We start from the raw sequence: 10,267 nt of genomic DNA, 5'->3' as shown, positions 1-10,267 counted from the left end.
CATGAATTGGAAATGCTTGGTAAAGTATTACGTATTCTTACAGCGATCCGCTTCACCGTGTTGTACCGTCAATCTTTTAAATGCAGTAAATAAATAAATTTACGTAAAATGACATCAAAATTTATTTTCTGGTATGTAAGGTGGAAAAGAGGGCCAAGGGAAAGTAAACTGTAGGTGATAGTGAGAAACCTATCGGTGGGGCAGACATATCTCCTATTACTCCTCAAATGGTCCAATTTTACTTTTAATAAATGATTGACCAGGGTTAGTACAATTTTATCATATTTTTTCTTTACCGGGAGATGTGAAGCAATATTAAAAAAAATAGAAACTGCCATCTGGTAAAACGTTAAAGAAATGAGTGAATATAATACAACTACGATAGTCACCTTGCGATTCTTTGAGGACCCATTAAATGAAGCATTAATAAATATTATTTCATGTGGAAAAGTATTATTTATTTGAGAACGAAAATATATTTCGTCACTGATTACTTGACTTTCTACAACGAGGGCCACTGTTTCAATCAAATTAAGTCAAGTAAAATCCTGCTGGTGACATAGATTGTTGGAATTTTTTCCAAGTTTTTTCTTGTTCCAAATGCACTTTATATCAGTGGGCGATAACTCTTCTAATTCGTTTAAGTCTTTCCTTAGTCGTAAAATTAGTCATATTAGTTATTTGCGTCAAACTTGATCGGCAGACTACAATGATATAATGTGCATGTAATCGTAGTAATTAATATTAACACAAAAATTGAAATTGCATCTTACCAACCGCGAGGCAGAATACATCATAATGCACCCATGAATCCATTTTTTGTATTCGGCTGATGAATTTTACGTTTATGTTTACTATTGTCTACTACTACTCAAGACCACGCTATTGAGCAATCGATTTAAAAAAATAAAAAAATGCTAAACTATTTAAATACCACAGCACTGCGGGTAAGTGCTTGCATTTTTCTGACTGCCCCGCTTTGCAAGAGCAATCAAACCTCCGGATCTCAATTGTCTCATCAGTCGTTAGGCTAAGGAATCCGTTTATTTGAAGCGGCTCCTTGGTAAGGCCACTTGTTTGAAAAGCAAGGGCCATAATTTTTAATTCACAGCCACTTTTTTTGGTGAAGCCCCACTGTGATCACCAAACTAGCGTTTAAAACACACTCCATTCAACGAAATTTCGTTGGCTGCGATTTCCACTCAAATATCGCACAGTTTCTTCGTAAGTTACAAAAACTTTACCACTCATCTTCCCTAAAATACAATTTAGTCAGAAAACGAAGACCGGTGACGATCGGCGAAAGTGAATCGACAGCAATATTTTTAATAACGGAGAGTACAATTGATGAGTGTTGTGATTCACATACCCGGGTTGACGGCCATTTTGGATTACGACGTCAGCGATCGAAGTGCCGCTCCTGGTGATTTAGTTTCCTAATTATATCTATCGGCCGAAAAAAAAGAGTTTAGTTCCCGTCGAGGAACCAAGCTTGGACCAAGTTGGTGGACGAAAAGACATCTTACAATTTATGAGTCCTCCTTGAATTCCCCCCTCACTTGTTCTGCGGATCATTTCATCTCCCAGACCGAAGATCGTTAAAGCGATTTCCATTTCGTCCTCCCTCTTTCTGGTCACCTTAATTTGCGATGCAACTGCCGGAGGAGGAGTTTGCATTTCCGCACCATTAGTCCGTGGTTTCGACACCCAAGGCCTGCGGGAGAGAGAGGAATTGGATATATTTGCTGGAAGCGGGCGATGCGGGAGGAAGAATTCGGCAAAAAAAGGATATCAACGGCATGGCCAGACTGTTGCGTCACCGTGTCGGAAACTAGCGCGGGAGGGCAGAATTTAAAGCGCATGGATGCAATGTCTCTCAATCTTTTTAGTGGTAAAACTTTTCCAAATTACTTCCTCTCCACGTGGGTGTTCATTCTTGCGGAATCCTAGAATAAATTGAAAAAATATTGAACTTTTTGGAAGAGTAAAAAAAATTTCGTTTTCATCGAAGATTCGACTCAGGTATGAATGATATTATTTAACTGCACGTAGCCTTGAATTTTGGCGTGAGGGAATGTCTCAAACCGTTCAATATTTAACTTGAAATCCCCATGAAGGATAAAGTGCTCGTCTTTCTGCACTCAGCAAAGTTCATCTACGAGTTAGTCATTCAGGGTCTTTTAAAAGAAACATCGATTACTTAAAGGTCATAGAGCAGTTTATTAATAGTGCGATTGCGGCATGTGCTGCCTATATCTCAAGATACACAATTTTCATCGGACCTGAAAGGTCATAGTCACGTTGAGAGTTGATTGGGTGACAGCGTGTAAATGTGAAAAAGCTTTCTTCGTGGTAACATGGAACAACTCCTTGAATTTTAGAACGAGAATTTATTATACTTTACCTTTGCAAAAAGGACTTTTAATTTTGCCATTTGAAAAACATTCTGAGATCTCATCTAAGTTTTGTTTTAAGTAGGTATTGTTATAATGATTACTCGGATGTGTGCGGAGGATGTATCTATTCCGATACCTACTACAAAAACGCTCAACAATCGCCCTCTCTCTCTCTCTCACCTCAAATTCACCGGGTTATATACCCGCGGATGGTTCGGCTGCCGGTGAGTATGTATACCACCTCTTCAGTGGCGATGAATATATGCAAAGTGCGTATGCAGGACAAAAATGACGATTCGAGTGTAAAGGGACCAGTGTAACCTTTCCAGTGTTAGTGAAGGAGAATTAGAAAGACAGGCTTCTAGTGAGCGCGAGCAAAAGCACTCTAAAATTAACAAGACTAAACCTAGCCGGCATCGGTAGCCGGGAATGGCCCTGATTGGCCCAAAACATGACATTACCAGAATACAATTTTTATCATGATTTTTCACAATTATTTAGTTTTTTTTTGGTGCATTGCTCAACAATCGTCCACCGAATCAAATCCGCTCATTCAGTTGCCCAACAATATGAATCCGCTAAACTGGTAGTGTCCGAAGTATAAACGCTTACTTCCGAGCTTGGAGGATAAGAGAGAGCGTTTATGCTTCGGAAACTGCCAGCTGAGTGGATTCGTATTGTCTACTAGATGAGCGGTTTTGATTCGGTGGGCGATTGTTGAGCGTTTTTTGAATTGGAGGTATCGATTCCGCTTGTAAAAATGACAAGATGTACGTTTTTACTCATTTCTTCATTTTATTTACTTCAAAGTTTTATTTTATCACATTTGAGGACCCATTCCCTCATGGTTTATTTTCTTAGATACAATTACAAATGCTATTGCAATGCTTCGTTAAAACTTTCGCGGGTGCTCGTCATTATGATAAAAAACTTTTGGGCTATGTCGCCGCGTCAATGCTTTGGGTAAAAGCGACCAGCATCGGTCGGGAAACGTTGGGGCCACCCAAAGCATTGACGCGGCGACATAGCCCAAAAGTTTTTAATCGCTATTGCAATGGATTATTTTCCTTGACGCATGAAGGTAAGGAAAAGAAGCGATGTCCTACAAAGGAAATGCAACTGACGAAGTAGTCCGTGAAGTATTGTCGCGAACGGTGTGCGTATGAAACGGTTTAAGTCCAAGAATTTCTAGGCTCGAATAAAACGATTTCCAAGAGGCGCAAGCGCATCCTAAAATTTACGTTCTCGCCCTACGGCCAAGATCTAGGCATTTGCACGGAGGCTCTGTCATCCCTCTCTCTCTTTTATTTACACTATCTCCCGACTTACCTCGAAGACGGCGGCTTTGCTGAGACTTTTTTTTTATAAGCCGGGAACTTGTTTTACGGTCGTCAAATGCTGCCTGGATTTTAGTGTCGAGCTGTTTTTGAACTTATCCGCGAATCCCCCTTAAATCTCTTTTCCGACCTTGAGCCGAAACTCCACTTTGTCCTCATACTTCTCCTTCGAAGTGTTTTAGATTTCATTTCTCAATAAATCATTGGGAAATAGTGAAGGTCGTTTCCATTTTTATCTATATACAGTTGGTATTATTTTATGGTGAAGTAGCAGACTGCTATTACTAAAATTTCCACCATCCTCCGTGATTTAATGAGTGAAAATCCTAAATATTTGAAGGCGGTGACTTTTATCAAGTGCTTTGACTGAAAGTCTTAATCTTGAAATATAAATCTATTGAAATATTGTTGAAAATTAGAACTCAAAGATTTTTACAAAAATATAACCATTCGTATTATTGAAATTTCGACGTGCTTCATGCATTCATGCTATTTGCATACTATGTTAAAGTTACATAAATAGAGTAGTTCATTACAATTGATCAGGAATCGCATCTCCAGTATCATTTTTCCCTCTAGGTATCCAAAGAGGATTAATTTTTAATAGATGATAATTTTGCTGACGCTTTCAGCACTCCTCCGATTTTAAGTCGATGCGATGTCATCGACTTAAAATCGGAAGAGTACTGAAAGCGTATACACCCTAAATTTACCTTGTGAAAGCGTATTCACTATTCACCCTAAAAGCTCGTGGTCCCGGTGTTGACTCAAGTTTCACCATAGATTGGTGAGTCTCAGGGTCTCATAGGTTTTAACTGCTCCAAAGACAAATTTTAGGAAATGATAATATTGCGTAAAAAGCGAGAGTTGTAAAATGGTATTTGTATGCACAGTAATAATGCCGAGTACTAGGGAGAAAAACTTGGGAACCTATTCCGGTGATCCGTCCCAGGGCCCCAAAGAACATTTACATGTACTCTAGAGAATATATATCCATATGAGATCAAATATAAATGTGTGATTTGGCGTAACTAGGAATATGCTTCGGGGGTGAAAGGATGGAAAGATGGCGACTCCCCCCCAGGTAATGGTGGTCTGGAAAATTTTTGAAAAATGACATGCTTCGATATCTATTTTACATCATTTTGGCCCAAAAAAATTAACTTAAAGCACATGCAGTTATTAAATTTTAAAACTAGACAATGGTTTTAAATAACTTTTTCATTTCTCTGAGGCTTTGGGGGATCTATTCCCTCTTCCCTCCCATAGTTACACCACGGCTTTGATATATGTTCTTAGAGGACATATACGTTTAATAAGGACAATAAATTAATATTATATTTTACTCTTCCGCTTTTGAGTCGATGCGCGCTTGCTTAAAAAGCGAGACAGAGGGCTGAAAAATGGCATTCAAATGCATGATATCAATGTCGAATAGTAGGAAGTAAAACTTGGGGGCCTGCATTGGGGGAATGCAGGTCTTGTCTAATACTCATGTCAATGGTTTTATGCTAGCGTGAGTTCGATTGCGGGTTGTTCGGAGCACGAATATTACAAGAGAGGATCCTCAATTCGGCCTCTAAATGTGTTGTCAACCACCGCGCATTTTAATGGGTTTCAAAAGTCGCCAATCGCGTCGTTGACGGACAAATTGATCCGAGTTTCACGGGGATATTTAGGGGTGTTAACAGAAATTTACATTCATGATGATGTTATTTTTAGAATTCATCACTCATTATACAATTCCTCGCAATTATAAACATTATACTGCAAAATATTGGAAAAAAGTGGATCGCATTGCACTAATCACCGTGCTGCGGATATTTTTGAAAGCCGATTAAAATGCGACCGAAGTGGCAGTGGAACTCAACCTTCTGTGGGATGGAATTGGGCCTCCTCTATGCAGTCCCCTTGGTTCGGAGTATCCCGAAGGCCAACCTCGCAAAATCTTCCCCAAACTCTCCTACCCTTCGCCCTCCGAAAGTAATGTCTGTCGCGATGCCACCCCTCTTCGATCTCCTTAACGACGACGTTCATTATCGTTATCTGGTAATTCGAATATTCCGTTTGTCAGTCGCCGTTTTATCGCTGAACTCGCGCAGGCGGAGAGGGGAGGATTTTCTGGAGAGGAAATGAAAGCGGGATTTGGATTTTATCGCCCTCTCTCGCGTTAATTTACTTCGAGGATGAGTTTCGGTTGGTTCGTCGCGGGCGTCGCTTGCATTTATGTGTGTGTTCATCGCGACCTCTTCCACATCCCCCACTGTTCCGCGATCTCGGAGTTTTTGCTTCCTGAAGTAGGTCGGAGCAGTTCGTAGCCGTGGAATGCTCTCGTTGATCGCAGAGAGGGGAATCTATTTTTTTATACCACGAATCAAATAAGGATGAACGTGAGCAGGGCCGGCTCTAGGCATTTTTCTAGTGCAAGCGAACAGCGTTCTGCTCCTCCCACCCTCAAAAATATCCTGAGAGTTAGTAGGGATTCTCTCTAGATGCATGTAAAAATAAATAAAAATACTTAAGAAATAAGGGTAGAGAATTCAATATGGGCGTGCACGTATAACGTGCTTGATCCTATATGCTGAATGTGATATTTTTTTAGAGATTTAAAACCAATTATCTATAAAAATTCAGGGTAAAAAATATAAATAAATGCAACACAAGTCAGATTTCATGGGTGTGTATCTACTTTACGATATATCTTTACTTTAAAATTATTTTGTGGATTAAGTAAATCCTCCGACTGTAATCTCCTTGTTTGATTAGTACCGCGCAAAGGTACCCCTTTTTCTTGGCACCCTATGCGGGCGCGTACTTTGCTTACCGCTTAAACCGGCCCTGGAGATGAGGAAGGAACGCATATCGAACTATTACTGAAATAACGTGTCCTCGAACACCGAGAATTTGGATAAATTATTGGATTTGAGATGCTAGGCTGCACACTTGGGTAAAAAAGGAGGCCGATGGTATTTTTGGTGGCTCATAGAATGAGGCTTGTTGGTGTAGTAATACTTAATACTTTTCATGCCCAGTAATTTTTGCTCCCATTTAACGTTTTTCACCACCTAGATCTCATACTGTTTGCACTATTGGTCGGTGGGTTTGTAGGGCATGGATATTTCCGGGGAATTCAGGATAGTTTGTTTTAGTGTGTTCATGATGTTCGGTGTTTAGTCCAACTGCTAAGCAGGAGCGTTTGTTGTGTGGTGAAATAATGTGCCTTTTCATGGAATTCCTGTTCTTACCAAAAAGAGATTGATGCCAAGAACCTCGTAGGAATCCATGTCATGGTGGAACATTCATACTCGCGGCTGTATTTCAAACAAGGTAACGGATCAGATGGTGGTGTTGGGGCCACCCACATCAAAACATAAAAACCGCCCGTTGTTTACATATGAAATAAATAAAAAGATAAATGTGACAATTTTATGATTATGGCTATTTGTCCTGAAACAATAAACCTAAGATATATGAAGAAAATAGAAAATGCACTAGTTATGTTACCTTGAGATATTTAATAAAATTTAGTTTCAATGAAAGTTAACGTAAAATAACGCTTGAAACTTCTTGAGATAGATAATTATTTTGATGAAATATTTGCGCCTTTTTTATCAGTCTTTACTAAGGATATATCACTTCAGTTTTGGGATTATTATTTAAGGAATATTATGGGATTCACACAGTGATTCCCTTATTGATTGATTCCTCTGCGTTGATTTGGTATCTTCCCTGCTCTATTTTGGATGCAATACCGGTAAGAAAAATATTTCAAATGCTACAAATATTCCTGATATTTATGCAATTTAAGTTAGTAATAAACAATATTTCTATAGTAAATTTTAGTGTAGGTTTAGCGAAATATTGGGTAATTGGATACGAATAATCCTCATCTCCATTTGGTGCAAATGTACAATTATTATGACAACTGTACTTATTGCACCATTAATACTGTTATGTGGCTTAAAAATGGAATAAATAAATAAATATAAGTACTCAATTTTTATTAAATTTAAAGCTATGGAAATGGAAAATCTCTTTTACTCTTAATGACTATATCCGATACTATAACTATATCCGAACAAATGGTGAAGTGCTCTCCACTTAGTATTTTTTACACCTGCAACGGTATGAAGCTTTTCGATAAACTACTCCTTTGTTGAGAACTGATACAAAATTTCTTCAAAATCCATTTCCTTTCATCGTCTCCGATCGCTGCCCGAGGCAGTTGCTATTGGATAACAATAATCAACCCGCATAAGACTGAGGAACATTTTTCCGAGACCCTTCACTTTTTCAAGTGTTCAAGGTAGTGGCGGAGTTTTTCAAGAACAGATGGGGTGGGGTAGATTTCAGTTCGAGCGAATAAAAGTGAGATTATGCGAGGAATTGGTGAAATTGAAGGCATGGTCATGGCTTGTGCTGAAATATGAGAGCAATAAGTCCATGGTACTTCACTTCTCTTTTTAAATTAATTATGTAACTTTAAGAGCTTATTGAATGGTGTAATGGGGATGTAGCTCAGTGGTAGAGCGTTCGCTTTGCATGTGAAAGGTCCCGGGTTCGATCCCCGGCATCTCCATCTTTTTTTATCGGCCTCAGTGTAGAGAATTTCTCCTGCCCAACCGATGGTCACGTGCTCAAGTCCCGCCTGTTTAAGTGGCACCTGTCCAGGACGTGGGCGTTTTTTATTGTTCATTTTTATCGTTGAATATTTACCGATATAAAAGGCCTTTTTTTTGCTTTTTTCGGGGCGAATGGATAATAAAGAATAAAAAATGATTAACCAGTGTGTAGAGGTTGACTTATTGTGAGAACAAGTGTTTATGCATTTTTGTAGGAATATGGATAAATAAAGTGATTAACGTGCTTGCCTCCCTTGCCGAAGAAGGGGGCAATAGCATTACCGTCTTATGTTTGAAATATATAGTTTAAATTAATAAAATTCATTCTAACATCAATCCCCTTGTGTCCCACCTCCATGAACATATTGCTGCCTACAATTGCTGACACAATTGATCGTTAATTGCTATTTTCCATAAAAATAATCATTTAGAATAACTTTTCAATTTAGTTGACTTCCTAACAATTTAGTAAAACTTATAGAGCTCTTGTCTGACATCTTTTGCTAAAAATTAGAATGGTCGTACTCAATTATCGGCTACCTTTGCCTATTTTTTGAGCCCTCGGAGTACAGTGGACTCAGTTCAAAAAATAATCAAGATATTGGACGACTAACTGAAAATAAATCAAGTTTATGCGCAAATAGTTTATGATTCAGGCAGAGAAACTAGTTGCATTTTTAAAGTGTGAATTAAAAAGTATGAGTTAAAGCAGCTGATTAGTTTTCCATTTTGTAGCGTAAAGTTTTTGTTCTCTTGAAATGGCCCGCGGTTTTCTTAAAATAAGTGGTGTATGAAATCAATCGGTTCGGCTCTATTTCTGTGAAAATCCATGTTTAAATGAAAAATGAACAACCTTGGTAACTTTTAACGGGAAATTTTTTATTGGTGCGACGTGTATCAACGCTGAGACTTAAAAAATGACGTACTTGAATATAACGCCTCAGCGTTGAAACGCGTCGTGCCAATAAAAAATATCCAGTGAAAAGTTACCAAGGTTATTTTTTTTCATTTCTAAGTATCTTTGCACGACTAATCACCGCCGACCAGGGGCGGATCCAGGATTTGTTTCAGGGGGGGGGGGCACCAGCAAGGCCGTATCCAGGATTTTATTCTGAAGGGGAAGGGCACAAGGATACCTCGTAATACAAAAGGAACGCAGTGATAATGGCACCATATTAAAAATCTTGCATATTTTTTAAGCGTCTGTGAGGGCACGTCCCCCCTTACCCCGATATCTAGATCCGCCTATGACGCCGACTAAGAACCAGCTAGTAGTAAACATATTGGATATTGTATGTATGTAATTCTTATGCGTTTATGTAAGAAAGTTAGTTATCCATGTGTACATTTTTGAAGTATCACAAGTGAATGCTATCGTTAAGATAAGAAATCACTGAATACAAAGAAATAAATTTACTTTTCAGGTATGTTTGCACCAGACCTGTACAAAAAATGTAAGATGGTAGCCCCAAAACTATTCAATAAGGGGTATCTATGTATTCCACAATTGTTAAAGTGTTTTCTGATGTAATATATTTCAATATATATGGAATAAAGTTATATTATATACATTATATTATAGATTAAAAATTATTTCACGTAAAGCGCGTCGAATGTTTCACGTTCAGTTTTACCTCCTCTTCTTCCTTTTTCACGTTCACTCTTCTCCCTGTTGCACACCCCTTTCCCCGTCATCCCACTCTCACTTTCCGCATACATTTGTGTATAAATATGCATGCGTACAATCGCACTGAAACTCGAGGCACGACTCCTTCTGTGAGGTTTGATGATGGAGGGAGGGATTACTTTGCGAGGACAGGTTATGGAGGCTCTAAGGGGGAGTGGGAGTCGGTGGTGCTGGAAGTCGTTAGGCTTTCTGTGAGTGGAGGAATAGGCGTCGGGGGTGGGAAGA

General features: G+C 38.9%; 1 non-coding gene across 1 annotated transcript; it reads left to right on the top strand.

Annotated features, from left to right (window-relative positions):
* Window positions 1-8,240: 8,240 nt before the first annotated feature.
* On the top strand, window positions 8,241-8,312 carry Trnaa-ugc. Its single transcript has one exon. It is a non-coding gene; the product is annotated as a tRNA-Ala (tRNA).
* Window positions 8,313-10,267: the final 1,955 nt, after the last annotated feature.

The sequence above is a fragment of the Ischnura elegans genome, chromosome 4, assembly GCF_921293095.1.
Source record: "Ischnura elegans chromosome 4, ioIscEleg1.1, whole genome shotgun sequence".
In the NCBI taxonomy this organism is placed as follows: Eukaryota; Metazoa; Arthropoda; class Insecta; order Odonata; family Coenagrionidae; genus Ischnura; species Ischnura elegans.
This window is presented reverse-complemented; position numbering and strand designations above follow the sequence as displayed.